The sequence below is a fragment of the Dasypus novemcinctus genome, chromosome 26 (assembly GCF_030445035.2).
Source record: "Dasypus novemcinctus isolate mDasNov1 chromosome 26, mDasNov1.1.hap2, whole genome shotgun sequence".
NCBI classification, from domain to species: Eukaryota; Metazoa; Chordata; class Mammalia; order Cingulata; family Dasypodidae; genus Dasypus; species Dasypus novemcinctus.
Window position 1 is genome coordinate 2,334,826 of NC_080698.1, and position 24,298 is coordinate 2,359,123.

The window sequence follows — 24,298 nt, forward strand, 5'->3', positions numbered from 1 at the left end:
ATGTGCATAGTGTATGCCAGTGTATTGTGTGTTTCCATGCGCGTGTGTGTATATGTATGTGTGTTTATATGTGTATACACACACACACAAATTCTGGAAGAGCTTGGAATGGGATTTGGGCTGATACAAAAAAGTGTAGATGAGCCAAAGCGTAAGTGCTTTCCCCTTTAAAGTTTCCAGAGCCAAGTGAAACATGAGCCTTTTTAGCAGAGGCTGGCAACTGCTCAAGACAGAGGCCCGAGGTCCAGCAGTCCAGCAGTCCAGCAGTCCGTGGAGAGCAGCGGCAGCCCCAGTCCCAGTGCCCCTGCCCGTGATTGTCATCACTTCCCAAATGCTTTTTCCAAACCCTCAATCAGCTTCTGATGGACGTGGCCCGCGCCCCCGGGCTCGGCGGGGTGCCCGCCGGGTGGGGAGCAGGAGGGGCCTGGCCGCACGAAGAAACCATTCCCTGCCCGCATGTCCTGCTCTGGGGAGAACAGCGCTCTGGCTGCAAGACAATCATCTCCGGGCTCAAAAACAGGAAGCGAGTCCCTAAACACCCCTGGCCAGCACAAGAGCAAAGCGGGTTGCCAAGAGCGCAGCTCCGTCCCGCCCGGGGTCTGGGTCTTTAAAGGCACAACCCACCACCAAGCTCATGACTTCTGAGGCTGAAGGGCAGCTTCCCCTGGTGGCTCCAAACCCCCGCTCAGGCCCACAGCCGGCCAGGGGCACTGGGACGGCCTCCCCTCTCCCAAGCTCCTCAGTTAGGCTCGGCGCTGCGCTGCCCCTTCCCTGTCTTCTCAGCAACTGCCAAGGAGCCGGGCCGTTCACACGTGCTATTGCCTCGAACCCTAAGAGGCCAGGATTATCGCCCCCATTTTGCTAATGAAGAAACTGAGCCTCAAAGAGAGTAAACCCCACAGGCAGTCAGCATCGGGTCCCAGTGCTGACTCCCAGCGCCACAGTCTTTCCCTGCCCGTGCTTGTTGCCCGGCGCTGCCCGGCCTCCAAGGAGCGATGGGCCCTGAGTGGGCAGTGTCGCCTTCTGGTTCCGCCAGGGAAGAGTTCTAGGGCCAGGAAGGGCAAGGAGATGTCCACGGGCTTGAAGGGCTCTGGAACTGGGAGCTTGGAGCCAGCACGTGGACCGGCCCCCAACTGGATCCGGAACATCAGCCCGAAACCTCCCCGTAGAACCTCACAGAACCTGATGTGGAGGACGCCGTGAGGGCTGGGGTGGGGTAAGGGGTGCACATCGCCTTCTCTGGCTCTCAGATCCCAGCCAACTTTGTAAAGCAATATAGTAACGATCATCGCTGCAACCCCAAAGCCAAGCAGCCTGGAACCACAACGCTTCGTCTGGCTCACGACACTGCGTGCTGGCAGTTTGGTCCGGCTCGGCCGGGCGGTCCTTCTGGGCTCGGCCGGGCTCCGTGGGCAGCTGCCGTGGCCCGCAGAGCCTCCGATGGCTGGACTTGCTGGTGTGTCCTGAGCGCGCCTCCGCCTCTGGGTAAGAAGTGCTGGAAAGCCAAACTGCAGAGAGGAGGGTGGCCGGGAGGAGAACAACCGTGGTGGGGATTTTGCGAACGATTCCCTCCAGCCGCCTCGAGTCCTGGCGACCCCACGTGCGCCCTCACTCCTGCCCGCTCCCCCGTTCAACTCAAATGACCCTGGAGAGGCTGAGCAGGCAGATGCCGGCACCAGTCCCACCTCGCCGCCACCTCGCGCCCCGCCGCTTGTGTCGAACAGGCTTCTTCGGGTCTTCTGGAAGCTTCCGGCTAAAGCAAAGGCCCCCCACCTGCTCTGAACAACAGGGCTTCACTGATGCTCCCCTTATGATCACCTTCATTTTACAAAGAGGAAACTGGGCCCAACAGGGCTGAACACGGCACAGCCAGGACTTGAATCCAAGCAGCCCCTTCAGAGCCCACAGGCTTATCGCCTGCTCGGCGACAGCACAAGCAGCTTCCGAGAGGCGGGGTAGGAGCCAGATCACAGGAGCCCAGGGCGGGCCAGGAATGGGCCTGCAGAGGTGTGTGCTCAGAGCGGCCAAGCCAGGGAGATGCAGGGAGGAAGAGGCAGGCAGAGATCTAGCTGCAGGCTCGCCCCGACGACTGCAGAGATCGAAGCCCAGTCCTTCTGGCCGAAACCTCGGCCCTCCCAGGAACTTGGAGTATGGGGGAAGGCTCCCCTCTCTTCCTCCCCTCCCAGACGTTGTCCTGCCCTTCAAAATCGTCTCCAGGGGACACCTTGCTGCCCCCCCAACGGCCGGTCCAGTCCTTAAAGAGAGCGTGGAGTCGGGCAACTGCGCCAGCCCTGGGAGTTTTCACCCGGTGCACCAATTTATATTCGTTGTGATTCAGCAGTTATTTACTGTAGTCCCAGCTGGACAAATGTGGTCATCTTTTCCTGCCTTCAACTCTGCAATTGTGTCTCGCATTCCAGCTGATGGTACGTATACCAAGATAAACTGTTCACCAATAAACATGGCTCTGAAGAGCCTTATTTATCTCCTGGAAGCATCGTAAAGTAATCATAGAGATTCATCATGCCCTATTCTGCCCTTAGACTTTATAGGGGACCCCAATTAGCTTTAATAGAGAAGGTTGCTAGTGGTCTCTTCTCCCCTCTTTTGGCATTGACCAAGGTTAGTGCATGGCCAGTGAAAGGCGTATTTTTTAGGAGACACCCTGGGTCATTCCTGCCGACCTCCGCAGTGATGTACAAGGCTGTCTTCTCCCAGCGTGGCTTCTCATGTTCTGCTTTCTCGTAGTAAAATAAATTCCCTCTAGGATCTCTACCTCCGCCCCCACTGCCCACGACATGTTGACCTCATGCCGGGAAAAAGGTCTCGCCTTAGAACTCCGTTCTCTCCTCCTCTTCACCCGACGTTTTCCTACACGTTGCTGCCCGCATGGCATCTACACTCATGGGCAGCCTTCTGTAGGTGCTGCCAGCCATGAGGGGTCTCCAGCCATCCCATCCTCACGAAAAGCTCTGCTCCTTCAGGCCTCCTTCCTCGGTTAGCTGTGTCAGTTCCAGTTTCGGATTTTTAGCTACGTTGTTTTTGTTTGGGGGGTCTGTCTTGTGTTGTGTTGTTGTTGTTGCTGTTTGAATTGGCTTATGTATTAGTTAGGGTAAAGTTTAAGCTGCTGTAACAAAAAAGACCCCCCATGAAACAGGGGCTGGAAAACATTGTACTTTCTCTCTCACGTAACAGTCCTGAGGGAAGTGGGGTGAGGGCAGCTCTGCTCCACTGCCACAGGCACGTTTATATCTGTTTTGAGTTTGTGGGGCAGGAAAAAGAGGAATTCCAGGAAAACGACTCCATTTCAAGTGGAGATCACCCGGGAGGTGCAGGCGCTACTTCTACTCACCTCCCCGGGGCCCCCACGTGGCCCGGGGGGATCTGCTGCCTCCAGCCCGGTGGAAGCTATGCCACTGTGGACAGAAAAGGGAGAGAACGGGTCTGTAGGGGCCTCTGGCCGTGTGCCCCACAACCGTACTTAGCTGGCTTCTTCGGTACCGACCTGCTCAAAATCAAACACAGCTAACCGGGAAGGCTTCCCCAGAATAAGAATTTTCTAGGCGGATGAAGCAGGTCAGACCTCAACTCTACCTAAATTGTTTCTTAAAACGTTTCTTCCAAGTTCGTACAAGGAAAGGCCCTGCTAGACAGCCGTGCCTGCCGCCCTTCTCGCCCCAGCTCCTCTCTCCCTCACACACGCATTCAGGACCGCCCAGTGCTCTCGCTCCACCACCGCCTGAGCCCCTGGCTTTGCCAGCAGCTATGAGGAAACACGCCGTCTGGCCGGCTAAACGACAGCTTGACCGTCCCGGTTCTGGAGACAAGTACAGCATCACATCGGGTGTTGGGAGGATCGTGCGTCCTCAGAAGACTGCTGCGTCCTGGTGGCAGCCAGCGGGCCCACCCCCCGGCCTCCCCACGGCGCCCTGCGCCCGCCTGCCCCCGGCTTCCTCTGCCCGGCGGCATTGCACTTCCCTTCCGCTCAGGACGTCAGCCATCCTGGACCAAGGCCCACGCCGGGTCAGTCTGGCCCCGTTTCAGTAGGATCTTCAAAGGTCCTGGTCACATATGAGCCCGAGCCCACGGGGCCAGCTCAGGACAATTCAATCCCCAGCACAAGCCACCCTCGACCCTTCCTGGTCACGACGTCTGCCCTCCTAGAGTGCTGTTCCCAACAGCCAGGGCGATCCTTGTAAAACATACATCGGAACGTGTCTCTCTTCAGCTCAGAATCCTCTGGTGGCCTCCAGCTCGACCAGGCGTAAAGCTGGACATCAGCAAGGGCCTTCGAGGTCTTCTCCCAAGGGTCTCCCCCTTCTCCTGCTCCCCCCGCCTCCTCCTAGCCACACTGGTGCCTTGTTGTTTCTAAGTCCTGCCAACCACAGCCTGCCCCAGGACCTTGCACCCACTGCTCCGTCTACCTGGATCGTTCTTTCCCCAGAAACCACACCTGGCTCTGCTGTCCCCTCCTCTAGATCTCTTCTCGAATGTCACGTCCTCAGGGAGCTATTCCCTGGCCAATCCTCACAAAGCAGCAACCCCATGCCCAGCGGTGGCTGGGAATTGTTTAACAGCCAACGGTCCTGCAGAAAGAGCTCCTGGATTGCAGCATTTTGTGTGCCGTGTAAATGCTCCCACCACGGCCACACCCACATGAGGTCATGGAGCGAAGAACTGGGGAGAGATGCACAGTCTTGGAGATCTGGCGCAAGCTGGTGCCAGCACAGCCCTGCCCACGTTTGCCCAGCATTCTCTCCCCCTTGGCCACGCTTTATTTTTTTCTCCTTAGCACATGCCACTGCCTGACATTAAAATCCCCTCGCTCGCCTGTTGGGGGCGTCTGCCCAGCAGAATGCGGACCAGTCAAGGGCAGAGATGTTCTATCTTTCTGCACATCTCGACCATTCAGAAAATCTTAGGCACTGTAAGTCTTGCTGAAGGATGAATGAATTCAATGACAAAGAGAAAACACATTAGAAACAAATGTGTGCGAAAACGTTCTTCACCGCTTGCATAATTGTGTAAATCGTGTCACCACTGGGAGAGGGAAGGATGCTGCCAGAAAGCCTGGAACAGCAACTCCTCGATTGCAACAGCTGCAGCAGCCGAGCAGGCAGAAAACACGCCATGCTAGAAGCATCCGGAAGAGAAGCAGACCTGAGCCCATAGGGAAAGTCTAGCTGGGTAGGAGAATGGATGAAAACACACCCTGGGTGAATGTGGAGGTGGGGGATGCCCTAGAAAGTCACGCCCAGCAGGATATGGTGGACGGGTCCGTCTTTCTGGTTTAAAGGGTCAGACAGAGAAGGACAATAATAATCCAAGAAATAAAAATAAAAAATATAATTTAAGGGAAGCAGCTGTGGCTCCATCAGTTGGGCTCCTGCCTGCCATATGGGAGGCCCTGGGTTCACGTCCCGGGGCCTCCTGGTGAAGGCAGGCTCGCCCGCACGCTGTGGAGAGCTGACGGCCCACAAGCATTGCAGAGAGCTGACTCAGTGAGGTGATGCAACAAGAAAAGGGAGACAAGCAAAAACACAGAAGAGCATGCAGCTAATGGACACAGAGCAAAAACAAGCAAGCCACAAGGGGGGAGGATAAATAAAAATAAATACAGACACACAGAAGAACGCACAGCAAATGGGCACAGAGAGCAGAGAGCAAGCAAGCCGCAAGGGGGGAAATAATATATATACACACATACATATATATAATTTTTAAAATGTAAAAAAAAAAGTAAAAAATTAAAATAAAAAAAAATTCTTTTAAATCCGAGAAATGTAACTGAAGCACATGTGGGCACCATGTCTACGACATAAATACAAATTTTGAAAGCAACAGCCAGTCTGGGAAAAGTTGAGAAAGAAATGTTACCTTTGTACATAGTTGATTATACTGTAAATTGATGCAATCATTTTGGAAGGTAAAGAGTTTTAAGAATAAAAATGTTCACACATTTCAACTCAGTAAACCATCCCTTGGGATTTTATCCAAAGGTACGGCCATAAACACAGAAACGTTCATACAGCAAGTCGCCACCACAGCCAAAATTGAAAATGATAGAAATGTCCATTACTAGGGAATGATTCCATAAATGACGATACAGTGACTCAGTGGAATGTTTGCCATAGAGCACTAAAAATTTATTAAAACGCGTGATGCTTACGCCTAATGCTGACCGAAACCCAGCCTGCAAGCCAGAGACGGCAGCTCCGCATCTGTAAAGTGTATTCACAAGACAGCCGAGACTGAAGAAGAGAGTGCCAGGTAATTGTGTTCGTGGGAAGGGGAGGTTTTTTTTTTCTCTTTTTACAAAATTAACCTCATTTTATTACCAAAGTGTGTATGTTTTTAGGCCTTGGAGAGAAGAGCCTCAGTTTCACGCTAACACGGGGGCTGGGGGAGAAGCCATCCCTTTCCGTCAGCCCACGACGTCCAGTGCTGAGGGGACGCGGGTTTCCACGGAGCGCTGCCGGCACTCAGGTGCCCCCCCAGTGGGCTGGAAGCAGGGTGTCACGTAGGAGATGGGGGTCCTCTGGGGGCTCCCGGCCGCACAGCGTTTGCAGCCCAAAACAGGAGAAGGGCTGGAGGCCACGGGCCCCCCGGCCACTTCCCGCCCGAGGCTGAGCCCGACGCGCAGCCCGGGTCCCAGACCAGCCTTCCCGGTCAGCAGCTGCAACGCTGCCGCCCCTGGAGCCTCTGCGGCCAGGAGAGAGCTGGGGGCTGCCGGGGGTGGTCCAGGCGGCCCGGAGCCGCCGGCACCTCGCGCTCAGCATGCCCAGCGCGGGGACAAGGGACATCGGTCCTTCCTCTCGCAGCCGGTCTCTTAACAGCTCACTTTTCCAAACTCCTCCACGCCCCGCGACGGCAGCCGTGTGACTTCAGAGGCAAGCCTCGCCCAGGCCGTGTCCTCCCTTCACCTGGCTCCGGGCAAAGCTGCACCTAAAACCCTCCATAAAAGCCGGTGTGCGCGCCAGCCCGAACCGCGTCCAGGACGGCGCGCGCCAACCTCCTGCGGCTCCACCCGCGCGAAGAGCACGGCCCCCCGCGCGGCCCCCTGCACGTCCTCCCGAATGCTGCTCCCCCCGCCCCCTCCCCACCCCTTCTCCTCCCTCGTCAGCGACACAGAGGGCGGCCGCACCGCAGGACGGTCCCGGTCATCACACGGCGTCCAGTGCTTCCCGCGCAGCCCCGCACTCACCGCTGTTCGTCCATGTAATCTCCGTAGTTCTGTGGGGTAGATGCCATTATTGTCCCCATTTCGTAGGTGAGGAAACTGAGGCCCGGCCGAGCTAGAGAGCGTGGCCGGGGTCACGCGGCAGGGCAGGACGGGGCCTGCTTTGGTTGATTCTGACCCTCCTCCCTCTGCACGTGGCTCCTCCGCGGCACTCGCGACGGAAACGCTTCCCAAGCTCAGCGCGCTTTCTGCAAAGGTTCTGAGTGGCTGGAACTCACGTAAGCAACCCACACGCGCAGGGACCTGGGGTGGCACGACCTCAACAGCCCCCCTCAGTGCGGCGCTCTGGCAGGGAGCGAGGCCCAAGCCGAAAAGGGGGCTGCGGGGCCTGCGCAGGAGAAGCCCCTGCCCCTGCAGGTGGGGGGAGCAAGGCTCCCAGGCGCAGCCGGGCAGGGGCCAGGGGTTCCGGAGACCCACTGGGGGCCTGGCGGCCGGGCCGGGGGGCCCAGGAGGAGCAGCCCCCAGCCCCCTGGCCGGGTTGAGGCCCTTCGGGAGGTTGCGGCTAAGGGTGCAGTGGTCTGCAGGTCAGCAGGAGGGGGGCCTGCAACGACAGGGCGAGGTGGGGTCCCGTTATGAACATGCCCTCATTTGCTGACGCGGGCTGGAGGCTGAGGAGCCCCCACCACAGCCCACAGAAGCCCAGAGCGGACCAAAACCAGAACCAGAACCCCGCGGCTCCGATCGCCCAGCCACCTGCCCGTAACATAAAGGCCTCCTCCACCGGCGCGGCGGCCACCGCGGCCGCCCCCTCCAGCCTCGGCGCCCGGGGCCCGGGCCCCCTCCCCTCCTCCGTCCCCCGCACCCACGCCTCTCGTCCCCTCCTGAGTCGAGCCCGGCTAAACCACGGAGCAGATTCCCAGCTCAGCACGTTGAGCAATCCCGAGTCCATTCCACAAGAAGCGGCCGGGTCGCCCTGGGCCCCTGCCCAGGGGCAGGCACTCTGCGGAAGGCAAGGCCAGGAGGCGGGGCGCTGAATGACGCAAGGGCAGGTGACCCGGAGAGTGGCGCGGACGCGGGCGCCGGAGCGCGTGGGCACTAAGTGAAGGCGGCCGAAACCTCCCCACTGGCCTTGGTTTCCTGTGCCCAGCAGGAGCCTCTTCCCAAAGGACTCAGACGGTCAGAATCCCCCAAATCACTGTGGCAAAGCTCCCTTTAGCATAAAGACTGGCTTTCATCCAAAACTTGAGGAGAACTGGAAAGCATCAGGGACCCCCGCGCCCGCCCGCGCCCGCCCGCGCCCGGCCCCTGCGCCACCCCCTCCTCCTCTGGTTCCGCGCAGGCCCTCGCCCCGTGGTGCCCGCGCTGCTGCCCGGGCCTGGCGGCCCTCCCCGCCCCGCCTCGCCCGCCTTCCGCCACGACTGCTTGCTCGGCTCCGGGTCGGCCGCCCCGCCGTGGGCGCAGGACCGCGTCCCCGGCACAGCAGCTCCGGGGACGCAGGTGCTCCTGAGTCACCCATCGCTGTGTCGCCGGGCACGCTGCCTTCCGAGCGTTCGCGTCCAGAGGGCTCTGCTGGGGCTCCCCCATAGATTTATTGCAGGTTAGACTCCACAACCCGCCTTCTGGCTTAAGAACTCTCTCCATATTTAACAGGCTGTGACAAGGGGGCCTCAGAAACAGGGGCAGGAATGAGCTTTTCCAGCCTACCCCAGACTGGCCACGCCTAAATGAAGCCACCCGCCCTCCTCAGGAGACTGCCCCATGGCCTGAGCAGGTGCGCCGGGTCCCAGGAGGGAATTCCCCGGGAGAGCGTGGCCCTGGGCCGCTCCGATCACCAGCACAGACCCGCGCCACCCTCCCAGCACAGCCTTGCTCCAGCGCACAGCGTGCTCGGGCAGGGGCAGGTGGAGCAGGTAGGGCGTCCCCTCGCCCGGGCGAAGCTGTGCCCCAGCGCACTCGCGTCTGGGCCGAGGACCTCAGGGCACGCGGGACCCGTTCGACCCGCTGACAGCGACCCACAGCTCCACCATCCGCCCAGGATTCCTGGAACCAGCTGGGCTCCCTTTGAACACGTGGACTTCAAGGAGACCCTCCGAAATCTGGTCTGGCCTGGAGGGGACCTGGACACAGAGCCTGGGAAGACGCCCCACCAGCCGTCCCGTGGCGCCCCATCTGCACCCACTTGCCACTCGATTCGAATCTCCTGGGAGCTCTGGAACTGCCCTGGCTGCAACCTGGGATGCCATGTGATCCACTGGTCAGCTCTCAGCAGCACCCAGGGCCAGGGGCTCAGAGCTGAGGGTCAAGCCAAGCCACCCCGGAAGAGCCCAGGGACCCCAGTGACTGGTGTGGTTGGGGAGAGTGGGGTGACCGACAGCCTGCGCCACCGAGAGTGAGAAGCCACAGGGCAAGGTGGGAGGGAGGCAGCCAGGACCGCGGGGAGGGGGGTACATGAGAGGGCAGGACTGCTAAGGGGCCAGGGCACACGGGGAGACCCGGCGAAGGGGCCAGGGCACCGGGGAGGGCAGGGCTGCCAAGGGGCCTGGCATCAGGACCTGAGCCCCAGCCCTGACTCAGCTTTTGGGGCCAAACAGAACCTGGGGGCAGGGCAAGGGGCAGGCAAGGCCCGGCAGACCCCGCCAAGGCCCGAGGCCCAGGCAGGGCTCCCTGCAGCGTGCAGCACAGGCCTTCGCAGGCAGCGGCTCCCCGTCCCCCAGCTTGGAGGCAGAATCCCCAGAGAACCTCCGAAGCCTGCAGGAGGGTGGCAAGAGGCCCCACCCGCCGAGGGAGGGGGCTTGGCATGCCCCCAGCCCACCCAGGGGAGAAGAGGACCCGCAGGGAGAGGGCGACGCCGGCCTGTGCCCGCGGCCTCCTCCGAGCCCGAGCTTGCCGCGAGGACCTGTGTCTCCGGGGGGTGTCCTCTCGTCCCGGGAGAGAGCGCGGGCCCCTGGGACCCGCTTTGCGTCTTTTAAGGGGGACGGTGCCCTAGACGGCTGTCCCCCGAGAGAGAAGCCGACGACTGGAACTGCAGGGGAAGAGGCTCCCTTGTCTTAAGGCCCCTAAACGGCTCGTCCCAGTGAACTCTGTCCTCCGGAGGCATCGTGCTGGAGGCCGCCCACTCCCGCCACCCTGGGGACGTCGTGCTGGAGACGCTTGGAGAAGCCTCGGTGGGGGCAGAGACGCTCACGAGGGGCCGCGAGCCAGGCCACCCCATAAAGCCACGCTTTGTCTGTGCCCAAACATGGTCCTGCCAGCGTGTTGGTCAGGCCCTGTAAATGCCCTCGGCCAGGCTGACTGAGGCTGGACAGATGCACGGAAAGGGGGGCATGGCTGGTGGGAGGGGGCGCAAGGGGCTGGGGGATCCTCTCTCTCCCGCTGTCACTCTGTCCTGCCAGAGGCCTGCTCTCTCCATTGCCAGACTCACGTCTTCCCATCTCACCAGTGGAGAGGAAGGAGGCCCGTCCTTTGGGCCAGCGTCAGGCCTTGCAGGAGGCCCCGGGCCGTGCTGGTCACCGGCCCCTCCCGACACCCGTGCTGGAGCCAGGCGGCCGGAGCAGGGGGGCTGTCAATGTACCGAAGAAGGGAAGGGTCCGGGGGCTCTCAGACGATGGCCCTGCGCTGGGACTGCCCCCCATCCCCGCATTTGGCATGGAAGGATTTCCACCATTCCTGAAAGGCCACTCCAAGGACGCAGCTTTGGCACCAGACGGTATCTTTAAAGTCTGGCCAGTTGTAGGGACTTCCAAGAGTGACTTGGGGACCGACTGAAGAAATTCCCAGCATTCATGCGCTGGAGTGCTCCTAGAGGGCGGGCACCCGGGCGTGGAGGTCCGTTTCCCGGGCGACTCGCCTAGGCTGTGGGTTCCGGCTGCTTCGCCCAGCGCCGGCCACGAGTCCAGGGGCTGCCCCTCGGCCGCGGGGCCACCCACCGGGGGAGGCGCAGACGACCTGACGTTCCCAAGGTCAGAGGATGTCAACACCCACTCACGGGGATCCCCAGCCCGGAGGCTTCCCGGAGGAATTCCCAGGGACTTTGGCATCCTTCACCAGGACCACAGCCCAATTCAGCCTGACTTCCGGAACTCCGGACATGCCGTGGCCCGTTGGTTCTCTTTCTCTGAGAATCCTGACGATCTGGCCAGAAGCAGCGGGCAGTAGTGGAAGCACGGGCCGGCAGAGGAGAAACCTGAAAAGTCGCAGCTCAGCCACTGATGCGCACTGGGCCTTCAAGCCCCTAGCCCTTCTGCACCTCAGCTTCACCAACTTTAAAATGGGTAGATGGGCCCGCGGACCCAAAAGAGCCCGTCCAACTCTGACCTCTCAGATTCTGCACTCAGGGAAAGCGAAGAGAGGGGAGGGGTCTGGGAGGGGTCTAGTATCCATCAAGGATGGAGAGGGGAGAAAGAGAGGGAGGAAAGAGAGGGAGGGAAGGAAATAGAGAGGGAGAGGAGAAGAGAAAGGGTTTTCCACAATCCACTGCCCGAATAATGGTAACACTTTTTAAAAAAATAAAACTTCTCATTTTGAGTTAACTTCAGATTCGCATGCAGTTATAAGAAACAATACAGAGAGATCTGGGGACCCTGCCCCCAGTTTCCTCCCAGTGGTAACATCTTGCCAAGCTGTGGTGCAACATCAGAGCCAGAAAATTGACATTGCTGTTGTGGCGATATAAAACGTCCCCATTGCCGCGAGCACCCCTCACGCTGCCCCTTCCACGGCCACACCCACTTCTCGCCCACCCCACCCCCTCTTGAAACCCTGGGAACCGTTCCTCTGTTCTCCATTTACATACTTGTATAATTTTGAGAATGTTACATAAATGGAATCATACGATCATACCATGAAAACTTTTGAGAAAGGCGTTTCTCTCCCAGCACTGCTTTCTGGAGATTCACCGGGGCTGGTGCTCGGGCCCGGGGTTTACTCCTCGGTGTTGCTGAGTGATGCTCCACGGCTTGGCTCCACCATCCACCCCGTGGAGGCCACCTGAGCTGTTTCCAGTTTGGGGCTATTACGTGTCAAGCTGCTACCACCGTCCGGGTAGGGTTTTCAGCGTGCCCTCGTCTTCATTTCGCTGGAACACATGCCCAGGGGAGCAATTCCCGGAGCACACGCTCGTTGCGTGGTTTGTTTTTTAGGAAACCGCCGACTGTTTCCAGAGAGGCTGGGCCAGTTTAGGTTCACACCAGCTGTGTCTGAGGACCTGGGGCTCTGCAGCCAGTCCAGCGTTGAGCGTAGACACTGCTTTTTGCTTTAGCCAGTCTGATGGACGCTTAGTGGTGTTCGTTGTGTTTTGATTTCCATTTCCCTGAATCCCTAATGATGTTGAGCGTCTTCTCAGGAACTGACTTGTCACCCATATGTCCTTTTTGGTGAAATGTTTCCTCCAATCTTTTGCCCATTTTCTACGTGGCTTATTTGTTTTGTGACTGTTAAGTTTTGAGTTTATATATTCTACATACTAGTCCTTTCTCCCTATGTGGTTTGAAAATATTTCCTCCCAATCTTTTCATCCTCTAATCAGAGACTTTCACAGAGCACAAGTTTTTTATTTTGATGAGGTCTAAGTGATCAAGTTTCCTTCCACAGATCACACTTTTGGTGTCACATCTAAGAATTCTTTCCCTAACTCTAGAGACTAAAGATTTTTTCCCAAGTTTTTCCTTAAAATTTTCAGAGATTTACATTTCACATTTTAATATATGACCCATTTTGAGATAATTTTGTTATAGGAAAGAATTAGGTTAAGTCCTTTCTTTCTTTTCTTTTTGTTTTTTTGGTTTTTTTTTCTTGGCCTATGGAAGTCCCATTGTTCTCTGTTCTCAAGTGAATTAGTTTGACACCGATGTAAAAAATCATTTGGAGAAGTGGGGTGAGGGGGGTGGGGATATATGGGGACCTCATTTTTTTTAATGTAACGTTAAAAAAATAAAGAGAGAAAAAATTTTAAAGAAATATAAATTTTTTTAAAATCCTTTGGGCCTATTTGTGCAAGTCTATTTCAGGTTTTCTGTTCAGTTCCTTTGATCCATGTGTCCTCCCCTCTGACAATACCAGGGTTTTGATTGGCATATCTATTAAGTGTTGAGCTCAATTTCTCTAATCCCTCCACAATACTCTTCTTTCTCAAAATTATTTTAGCTGTTCTTGTTCTTTTACTTCTCTCTCCAAATTCTAGAGTAATTCCAACATCTAAAAAACCTCTCTGGGATTTAGAGAGGAATTACATTAGATGCATACATGGGTTGGGGAGAATGCACATCTTTACTATGTCGCATCTTCCTTGAGCACAGTATGTCTCTCTAATTTTTAGATTTTCTTTGCATTCTTTCATCAGTGTATATTTTTCCACATACAAAGCCTGTACTTGTTTTGTTAGATTTATGCCTATTTCATTTTTTCTGAAAGATTATAAATTATATTGCATTCTTCATTTCAGTGTCTCCATGTTCATTGCTAGTATATAAAAATACAATTGACTTTTGTATTTTTATCCTGCATTCCATGACCTTGCTGAACTCACTTAGTTCTGGGCGTTTTTTGGTAGATTCCTTGGAATTTTCTATGTAAGCAATCATGTTATCTTCAAATAAGGACAGTTTTATTTCTTCCTTTTTAATTGTATGCCTTTTGTTTCCTTTTCTTGCTTTATTGGGCTGCCTAGAAACCCCATCATGTGTCGAATTAGAATGGAAAGAGAGGGCATCTTTGCCTTGCTCCTGAACTTGGGGTAAAGCATTCAGTCTTTCACCATTAAGTATGATGTTAGTTATAGTTTTTTGTAGATGTTCTTTTTCAAGTTGACGAATTTCTCCTCAATTCCTCATTTTCTGAGAGTTTATCACGAATGGGTGTTGCATTGTGTCAGATGATTTTTCTGCATTGATATCATTTGTGATTTTGCTTCTTTAGCCTATTAATAATGATAGGTTACACTGACTGATTTTCAAATATTTAATCAGCCTATCACCCTTGGAATAAACTCCACATGGTGTTTTGTATATGTGTGTGTGTGTATATAATTCTATTTGTTTATATGCTCTTAAGGAGTTTTGCATCCATATTAATGAAAGATATCCTGAGTTTTCTTTTTTTATAATCTTTAGTTTTAGTATTAGGGTAATACTAATTTCATACAATAAATGGGGAATATTTTCTTCCTCTTCAATTTTCTGGAAGAGATTGTGTAAAAACTGGTGGTGATTCTTTAAATGTTTGGTAAAGTTATCCAGTTATCCAGTGAAACCATTTGGGCCTGGAGATTTCCTTTTTGGGAGTTTTTAAATTACAAATTCAATATTCTTAATAGTTACAAGGCTGTTCAAATTATCTATTTCATATTGGGTCAGTTGTGGTAGTTTGTGTTTTTCAGAGAAATGGCTCTTTTTCAAGTGGTTCCAGGAAGTTGCCAAGTTTGTGTATGTTGAATATTATCCTCTTCATGCCTGCAGGGTCTGTAGTGATAGCCCCTGTCTCATTCCTGATATTGGCAACTATGTCTTCTCTCTTTTTACTTTACTTTGTTGGTTTTATCAACAACAAACTAAAACAAGACAAGTTTGTTGAGTCTATCAGTTTTATTGGTCTGTTCAGAGAAGTGTATTTTTATTTTATTGATTTTCCGTACTGTTTTCCTGTTTTCCTTTGTTTTTCTGTTTTCGTTTACTTTGACTTCTGCTTTTATATTTGTTATTTCCTTCCTTCTGCTTGCTTTGGGTTTATTTTGTTCTTCCTCTTCTAAATTCTTGAAGTGGCAACTTCACGATTATTGACTCGGGACATCGCTCCTTTTCTAATGGACTCGATCAATCCTACCAGTTTACCTTCCAGCACTGCTTTAGCTGTGCCCTTAATTTTGATATGTTGTCATTTCATTTCATTTGGTTCAATGTACTGTATTATTTCCTTTGAGACTCACTCTTCGACTCCGTGGATAATGTAGAAGTGTGTTGTTTAGTTTCCAGCTTTGGAGAGTTTCCCACTGCCTTCCTGTTGATGATTCTAGGTTGATTCCACTGTGACTGGAAGATACACCCTGTATGATTTAAATTATTTAAGTGCGTTAACATCTGTTTTAATGACCCAGGATATGGTCCCTCTTGGTGTGTGTTCCGTGGTACTAGAGAAGAGTGCTGTTCTGCTGTTTGGGTGGAGAGCTCTGTAAATGTCAACTAGATCCTGTTGGCTGATGGGGTGGGACTCGATCGATTCTCTTTTTTCATCAGCCGAAATTTTCCTAGTTCTTGATGGAGTGAATGATGTTCTATTGAAACCTGGACGTTTTCTTATTATGTTACGAGACTCTGCATCCCAATTAAGCTTTCTGTTTCAGGCTTCTTTCACACCATTACAGCAGAGGGGTGAGGCGGTGGCAGCGCTCCTGCCAGTGGTGGTGGGGGTCCGGGTCCCCCACTTGGCCTACCTCTCCAGGAGGGCGGGAGTTCCAGGGGTCTGCGTGGTCTCCCCTGCCGACACCACGAGTGTGTCGTCGTCCCCACTCGGGGACAGCGGAAGTTCTGGCTCCACGAGACCTGCCCTGACACCACCCCGCGAGAGGGGGAGGTGCCCCGTTACGCCAGGGGTTGGCGCCGGGCTCCCGCGGGCTTCCCTCGACACCGAGGGCCTGACGGTCACCAGCCGCGGGCTGGAAGTCCCCGCTCCCCACTCGCCTCGTGGGACCCAGCGAGTTCATTCCTGAACTGGGGGCAAGGCGCTCAGTCTCTACCGCTAAGTGTGACCTCAGCTGTGGGTTTCACGTCAGTGCTCTTTAAAAAGGTCAGGAAGGTCCCTTTCTCCAATTTTTGGGTCTTTTTATCATGAATGGATGTTGAATTTTGTCAAATGCTCTTTCTGTGTCAACTGATAGGATCATGTGATTTTTCTTCACATTAGTGGCATATTCTAGCAATAGATTTTAGAGCTTTCACGTGTGTTAAGGTTAACATTTTAATAGCCCCTGTAAGCCCCTACAAAATGTCCACATCAGTAGCCACTAGCTATAGGTGGCTGTACATATTTAAGCTAATTTAAATTAAAGAAAATTAAAAATTCATTTGCTCATTTGCACCAGCCGCACTTCCTCTACGTGACTAGCGGCTACTGTGTTGCACAACATGGACTATAGAAATTTTCCACAATCACAGGAAGTTCTATTGGACAGTGCCGGCTAAAAATTCCTCTTTGGAGTCACAGAGAACGTTGACTTTGTTAATTACCTTCCTGGAAATCGGTTCAGCTTTGAAATGAGGGACCTCCTCCTCCTCCTACTCTCCGAGATGCAGAGGAGCCCCCAGAGGCTTTCACTCTAGCCGCCCTCAGGGACCTCCTGCGCGGGCACTGGGGCCCCGGCCAGGACCCACCGCCCGAGCTCGGGAGCGCTTGAACAGACGGGGCGATTCGGTGAATGAAACCATCTCCCCTTCGTTGTGAGCTGCTTGTTTCTGAGGAAGGCTCGGCTCGCCGCTGGGTGGAGGCCGGGCCTCCGGGGCCCTGGAGAGTGAGAGCGCCCACCTTGTCCACAGGAGGTGGGACACCGCCCTCCTGAGCAGGGGCTGTAAGCCAGGACCCCCACCCGGGCGCTCTCCCTCCCAGTCAGGGGTCTGTGGGGGAGCAGGGCGCTCGGCCCTCCCTCTCCGTGCGCGGCAGGCGGGCAGCGTGGCCGGGGCCTCTCCAGTGCGAGCGGGAGCCTTCTGTCCTGTGCGGCCTCCACCCCCTCTGGCTCGCTCAGGCCTGGCACCTGCCGCATGGCGTGCACATCACGTGGACGCGGGCTTGGGGCGTGGGGCCTGGGCTGCAGAGACGGCGCTTTCCCTCCCAGCCCGCTGAGCCCCCAGCTCTGGGAAGGCAGGGTGGACCCCCACGCCCTGGGCTGCCGGGAGAGCAAGCAGGAGAAAGCCCGGCCTGCGGGCGCCCCAGATCTTGCTTCTAGCCCCCGAGCAGAGCTGATGAGAGGCAGCCAGGTGGGGCTTGCGAGCGGGTGGCCGCGGAGAGGAGCCCGGGCCGCCCCGAGGCGCTGGACTCTAGGCCCATCACAGTGGAGAGCGGGGAATTGGTCCACCTACTCCCTGGCTCTGGCCGTGCATTTTGCCATCTCCTCGTTAGCTTCCCCAGAATGGTCCCCTCCAGGTGCCGCAGGTGTGGTGCTTATGGGTGGCTGCTGCTGCCCGGGAGAGAAGGGCAGGGTGGGCCTTTCACAGACTCCTCCGGGGCCACGCTCTGCCTCTTGCATCGCCACCGTCACCCCGGAAGGAGTGACCTTCTGTTGTGCCAGTGAGGAGCGGTCCTCGCCCAGGGCTGGTGCGTGGGGGCTGTGCTGGGCTCTACGCTCCCTGACCCGTTTCACGCACCTCCACGTTGTCAGGGCTGGACATGGCTCCAACGGAAAGGAGTCAGCTCAGACCCCAGGCTCCTCTTCAGGGACCCCGAGACCCTCTGGGGAAGCTGGCTCCGGCCGCTGGGCTCCTCTGCTTCTGACCACCGGCCTGCCCCCGAGGAGCCTACCCGGGGCCTTGGCCACGGACGGCTGTTCAGGCTGCACTGGGGTCCACAGCAGGGCACATGTGGGCAGGCCAACCTGGAGCTGTGCACCCCCGCTCCTTCCTGTTTCCTCCGGGAGCCTGGCTCGGGGGCCCCTTCCACGGGAGCCTGGCTCAGAGGCCCCTTCCACGGGAGCCCGGCTCAGAGGCCCCTTCCACGGGAGCCCGGCTCGGGGGCCCCTTCCACGGGAGCCCGGCTCGGGGCAAGCCCGCCCTTGGAAGCCCACCCTCACGCGCACAGCGCCCTTGGGGGCAGCGCTGGCCTGGACCCTCCTCCTGCATCACTGAGCTACGGCGCGCCGGCGCCCTGCCCAGGGCCCCCTGAGCACCGAGCCCGAGGACCCTCGCTGAGGACTTCTCGCTGAGAAGGGGAAGCTGATTAAACATGCACTTGTGGGGGTGCAGGGAGTGGAAATTTGAAACAAAATCCAAAGTGCAGATATCTTGAACCTCACCCAAAAAAGATGCCCGCTTGAGCTGCGTGGCCCGTTCGAGGAGCCCGGGGCACGAACCAGCCGCGGCTCCTCCAGCCTCCGCCCCCAGCTCCCACCGCCACGCGCAGCTGGATGCCTGGGTCCCCCTCGCGCGGCTTCCTGATCCCCAGCTCCCAACACCCCCTGGCCTCCGTCTGTCCAGGACGGTGAGCCAGCCCTTGCTCCTGAACGCCCAGCGGGACGGGAAAGGGTCTGCTCAGCCCCACTCTTTTTTTTTTTTTTAAAGATTTATTTATTTTGTATTTATTTCTCTCCCTTCCCCCCCACTCCAGTTGTCTGCTCTCTGCGTCCATTCGCTGTGTGTTCTTCTGTGTCCACTTGGATTCTTGTCAGTGGCACCAGGAATCTATGTCTCTTTTGTTGCTGTTGCGTCATCTTGCTGCGTCAGCTCTCCGTGTGGGCGGCTCCATTCCTGGGCAGGCTGCACTTTCTTTCGCACTGGGCGGCTCTCCTTATGGGGCGCACTCCTTGCGCGTGGGGCTCCCCTACATGCGGGACACCCCTGTGTGGCAGGGCACTCCTTGCGCACGTCAGCACTGCCCATGGGCCAGCTCCACATAGGTCAGGAGGCCCGGGGTTTGAACCGCGGACCTCCCATGTGGTAGGTGGACGCTCTTTCTGTTGAGCCCAGTCCACTTCCCTCAGCTCCACTCTTGCTGTCACTCCTGTCACCGCCTCGAGGCTTCGCAGCCGGGTCCAGTCATTCGGAGCTGGCCAGAGGCCCCTGCAGGGTCCAAACCCAACAGCCCAGCCCACGGGCTGCAGCCTTGCCCCGTGCACGGCCACATGGTGCACAACTCGCCCACCTGCGTGCAGCCCCTCACAGGTACAGGCCTCTGCACAGCCGAGGGCACCCGCAACCCAGGGTGACGGCTCTTGATCCCCACTCACGCGCCCGGCCGGTTCCGCCTGTGCAGGTGGGGGACACTCGGCCCGCCGTGGGCCTTGCCCACTCCCCACGCCCCACACGCAGCCGCCCCCGTCCCTGCCTGCGAGCCTGGGCCCCGGCCCAGGCCCCCTTCCTCCTTGGAGGGCTCACGCATCCTCTCCGACCAGCAGGCCTCGGCCAGGACACCCCAGGACACCAGAAGGGAGCGCCCTGGACATCGGCGACCTGGGCTGCCCGCGTGTCACCCCCTTTCCACTGTCCACAGTGACCCCACGATCCGCCTCTCCGCCCAGGGCAGCTCCCCACCAGCGCCCGCCTTCCAGCTCTGCCTCCTGGCCAATCCGGCCACAGCAGGCATCCGCCTCCCCCGGGGCAGCGCAGTCCCTTGTCGTCCAGCTGTGCGGCTAAAGGCGCCGTTGTAGCGTCCAAGGCGCTCTGCGTCCTCCAGCCGAGGAGGGGCTGGCACGCCCCCGCCACCCTCGTGACCTTGGCCAACGTGGCTCGGCCCCCGCCAGCCCCACGGCCCCCTTTGCTCTCGCCTCGCGCGCTGAAGCAGTTTCCTGACACGACAGCGCGGCAGGGACTCTCGTGCCTCTCTATGTCACTCTCCAGGGCTGGCGAGCGACCCTGCGGATTATTTTTCAAAGCAATCGTAACTGCTTGGCGGGAAGCCGCTGCTCCCACATGCGGAAAGTCACATCAGCATTCTCCTGCGCACAGCAGAGCTTCCCCGGGTGCCCACGGGGTCCCCAGAGCCACCGGCCGCGGCGCGAGGCCCCGAGGTGCCGATCTGGGTCCCTGCAGCTCACAGAAGCGGAGGCCGCGAGGGACAGAGCTGTGGGGATTTCCTCTCTCCTCCCAGGACTGTGGCACACTTTATATTTCCCAAAGGCCGCAATTATTTCCGGAGAAGAAATTCAAATGACCCAGATAATTAACTTGGCGAGAGCGGCCAAAAAGTATTCACCTAAATGGTTTTGTCTTTGAGGACATCGCAGCATGGCCAGGCCTGTGCCTCTGGCCTGAAAAATGGCAGGCTGAGCCCAATGTAGAGAGGGGGCCAGGTGAGGAGGGGCCGCCCAGGGCCGGGGGCTGCCCGGGGCCCTCCTGGACCCTGGGGGCCGGGGCTCGAAGGAAGCGGAGGGGCCGGAGGGGCCTCCCTTCAGCCTCCCTGCCCTGCCGGGACCACCTCTCCCTTCCTCCACGGCTCCCCTCCCCCACGGCTGAGCCTCAGCTCCCCGATGGGCCCCTGGGGTCCGCCTAATCCGAGCCCTCGTTCCCCCAGCGCGGGGGCTCGGCTCCATCTCGGGGCATTCCCTGGTGACATTAATTCCCACCAGTCGAGGAAGGCCTGTGGCTGCCCCCAGGGGAGACGAGTCTTGGAGGAGGAACTGAGCAGGCGCCCCAGCTGAAGGGAAGAATTTCAGAGGATGCCCGGGGGTGCCTCTGTCCCCTGAAATGTCCCCAACAGGAAGGACAGGCGAGCCCGCCCGCAAGGCCCTGAGGTCAGGGCGTCCCAGGGCCAGGGGAGGCGGCGCCACGGGCAGGCGCGGCCCAGCACAAGGCCAGGGACCGCTGACACGTCAGCCGCCACGCGAGAAGACGACGCACGGCGAGGCCGGGAGGGGCGTTCTGTGTGGCGTGACAAGGACGAGCGTTCAGCAGCGGTGACCGGGGGCCAGGCCCCATGCTAAAGCCATCCCCAGGTATCGCGAGCGATTTCGGTGCGTCCGCACAAGTCAACGAGCTGCGCTGTTCCTGGGACGGCAGGCCCGTCACCAGCGCCTCCCAGCCCCTCCCCACAGGAGGGCGCCCGGCCCTCTTGGTCCCCCTCCCCCCCACCCAGGAAGCAGCCCCCGGCCCCTAAGGAGTGGCGTTCTGCCCTGGAACGTGGGGAATGTCCCCGAGAGCCCGGGGGTGGTTGCACAGCTTGGGGAGGGTCCTGATCAAGAGCGACCCGCCGTGGGGGCAGCCGGGACAGGCCTTGCACTCTTGGGGTGGAAGGAGCTGCACCCACGGAGTCATCTGACCCTCCCACCCTCCTTCCTGATCCGATCCATGAGTTTGCCGGAAGCTCCCAAAGAGCCGCTTCCTCTTTGAGCACTGGCTGCTGGCAGGAAGCTGGCATCCTCCCGTGCGCCCCAAGCCCAGCACCGGCCCCCACATGGGAAGAACTGGAAGGGTCCGGCTAGGCCCGGGGCCGGGAGCCAAGGCCGTCCATCCGGGGCTCGGTACTCCGAGGCCCATTGTTGCCACACACCCAGGCCACGTGCTCCACCAGCGCCGGGCTGGGAAAGAAGCCGACGCTCCTCTGTCCACACAGGGCCTTCTCAGTCCACCTCAGTGGCCTGGGGGGACACCCTGGGCTTGGCGACCCCTCGAACCCCAACGAGCCTCGCTGCTTCACACGGAGCAGGAGGGCAAAGGGGCAGGTGGGGGCAGGGCAGGCCTGGCAGGTGTGGACCAGCCACGGGGCACAGCCCTGGCAATCAGTGAGGGCCCAGGGACTTCAGACGAAACGAAGGCCCACCCTGCTGACCCTTGACCTGGGGCATCGTGCGCTACACACAGGAAAAGGTTCACACACGTTTAGCCAAGTAGGTACCTGTGGTGGATGGACGGGCATAAAGGAATTAACCGTGAACAGAAGCTTTTCATTTTTCGACCTTGAGCATCGATTTGTGTGACTTTCTTGGAGGCACCTGCCCCCGCGAGCTGACCTTTCTGCAGCTCCAGGGCAGAGCGGAGTCCGCCAGCTTCCTTGACACCTTAAACCGGCCCTCCACCTTCCACGGGGACCCAAGGTCTCATGGCCCATGCAGGTCAGGAAGCCAGCTCTGTGTGATCCCAGGCGTGTGGTCAGCCTCTTTAGCCTCTGTGCCCTCCGTGTAAAACAGAAATGGCAGGGCCTCCCTTGCAAGTGTTTGCAGGGGCTCATGGATAAATGAAAAATGAGAGGGAAGGGGATGTGGCTCAAATGACAGAGCGTCCACCTACCACATGGGAGGTCCAGGGTTCAAACCCCGGGCCTCCTGACCCATGTGGAGCTGGCGCATGCACAGTGCTGATGCGCGCAAGGAGTGCCGTGCCACGCAGGGGTGTCCCCCACGTAGGGGAGCCCCACGCACAAGGAGTGCATCCTGTAAGGAGAGCCGCCCAGCGTGAAAGAAAGTGCAGCCTGCCCAGGAATGGCACCGCACACACGGAGAGCTGACACAGCAAGATGACGCAACAAAAAGAAACACAGATTCCTAGAGCTGCTGACAAGAATCCAAGCGGACACAGAAACACAGAGCGAAAGGACACAGAGAGCAGACAACTGGGGGGGAGGGAAGGGGAGAGAAATAAATTTTTAAAATCTTTAATATTAAAAAAAATGAGAACGCCTTGTGGCTGTCTCCACGCCTAGCTGGGGGGCGTCTAACCTACACTGGGCTGAGCATCTGGGTCAAAAAGACCAACGGGAATGAAGAAGGCTGGAGACACACAACGCGGGGACCTGTCCAGGGACTTGGTGGACTTAGGGCCTCTCGGAGGAGATTCCACAGGCAAAGCCAGGAAGAGCTCCGCAGCCTCGTCCAGATCCCGAGCCTGCCCCCCGAGGAGGCTGAGCACCCGGTGCCTGGCCTGTACCTTCCCACACTTCCAAGGGTTAAGAGCGCACGGCCCGGGGGTCAGCCAGACCCCCCGGTTTCCCGTATGTCCGTCTGGCCTTTGCAGCTGGAACACAGGCTCCTTGTCTCGTACAGGGTGCGTCTGTTGCCCCGCAAAGCCAGGCCCGGAGACGGAGCCGAGCAGGCCCTCGACAAATATTTGCAGACGGCTTACTGGGCACAGGGCCTGGCTTAGCCCGCTGTCTCGCAGACTTCTCGGCCTACAGATAAGGAGACCCTTCCTTGGTGTTCCAAGGGGACAAAAGGGCACGGCGAGGTCCCCAGAAGGCTGTGCCCACGGCAGCAATGCGTCATTCCCCGGACTTGGGCTGCCAGGGGCACGAGGATGGGGCAGGCGACAGCTGACCCGCGGGCGGCCGAGGGTGGTCACGCAGGGGCCACAGGGCAGGACGCCGCGGCAGCGCCCGCTCTGTGCAGGGACCGCACGCAGCACCCGCGAGGAGGCGGCCTCCTCCAGCGGCTGCGCCTGGCCGGCTGCCAGCGCGTCCCCAAGGGCCTTGTGACCAGCACTCCGAAGGGCGCCGGGGGCACGGAACGGCAGCCTCCCTGGGGTTCAGCGCCCGGCGGTGTTTGCGTCTCTTTCCCACGCCCACGGACGCGGGGGGCTGCCCGCGCAGCGCTGTGACGTCCAGCATTCCGGCGCCTGACCGTGTGGCCGGGCTCCCGGGACCTGCCCCCTCGTCACCTAGTCCTGGCCTCTGCCGCGCCGGGGAAGGGCGCGGCTCCCCGGGGAGGCTGGACAGGAGGCCAGAGGCAGGACCCCCCTCAGCGGGTGGGCCTGGAGGGTGGAAGCTCCGGCCAGGGCAGCACGGCAGCAGCGTGTGCGCAGGGCTCCACCCCACCTACCTTCTCCAGCGGCCACTCTTCCCGGGGGCCCGGGGCCTCTCTGAGGACCCCGGGGTGGGTCCCCTGGGGGCAGGGGCAGCCCCTCTGGGCTGTGGCGGTCGGAGTCCCAGCTGGGCTGCAGCAGGCTGAGCAGCCCCCGCCAAGCGCGCGTTTGACTGGACCTGGGTTGTCGAGGCTCCAGGCTCTGGCCAAGCGCCCAGGCGCTGGCGGCCTCTTCTTCTCCCGCAGCCTCCCGTTGTTTCTCAGCTAAGCCGGCCCTGCCCAGCAGTCCCCGTGGAGAAACACTGGCCCTAGCAAGCCGGCTGAGAAGCGGCCCCCCGGCGCGCCAGGAGGTGGCACAGGCCCTCGTCCCCTCCGCTCGCAGGAGCCAGCGACAGCCGCCCGGCCCCACTGCCCTGTGCTGGGCTGGGCTGCCCGGAGGCGCTCCCAGGACGAAACAGGAGGAAACAGGGAAGGCTGAGGGGCGACGCCCTCGTGCCGGGGAGCCCGTCGCAGGGGAGGGCTGGCGACCGCGAGGGAGCGGGCGGGAGCCAAGAGCACCACTCGGGCCCCGAGGGTGGCACCGTGCCAGCGCCGGGAGGCAGGGAGAGCTACTGCCCTCCCCCTTCCCCCGGCTGACTGAGCAAGGCTCTCGGTCACTCTGCCCGTGTCCACGCGTGCCCCCTCAGGCATCAAGAGCC

General features: G+C 58.5%; 1 long non-coding RNA gene across 1 annotated transcript in view; it reads right to left on the reverse strand.

The window, feature by feature from the left end:
- Positions 1 to 24,050, reverse strand: part of LOC131276062 (uncharacterized) — a 38,284-nt gene extending 14,234 nt beyond the window's left edge. Inside the window, exon 1 of the long non-coding RNA XR_009183543.1 lies at positions 23,619 to 24,050. This is a non-coding gene — a long non-coding RNA (uncharacterized lncRNA). The remainder of the gene's footprint in view (positions 1 to 23,618) is intronic.
- Between the last annotated feature and the right edge of the window lie 248 nt (positions 24,051 to 24,298).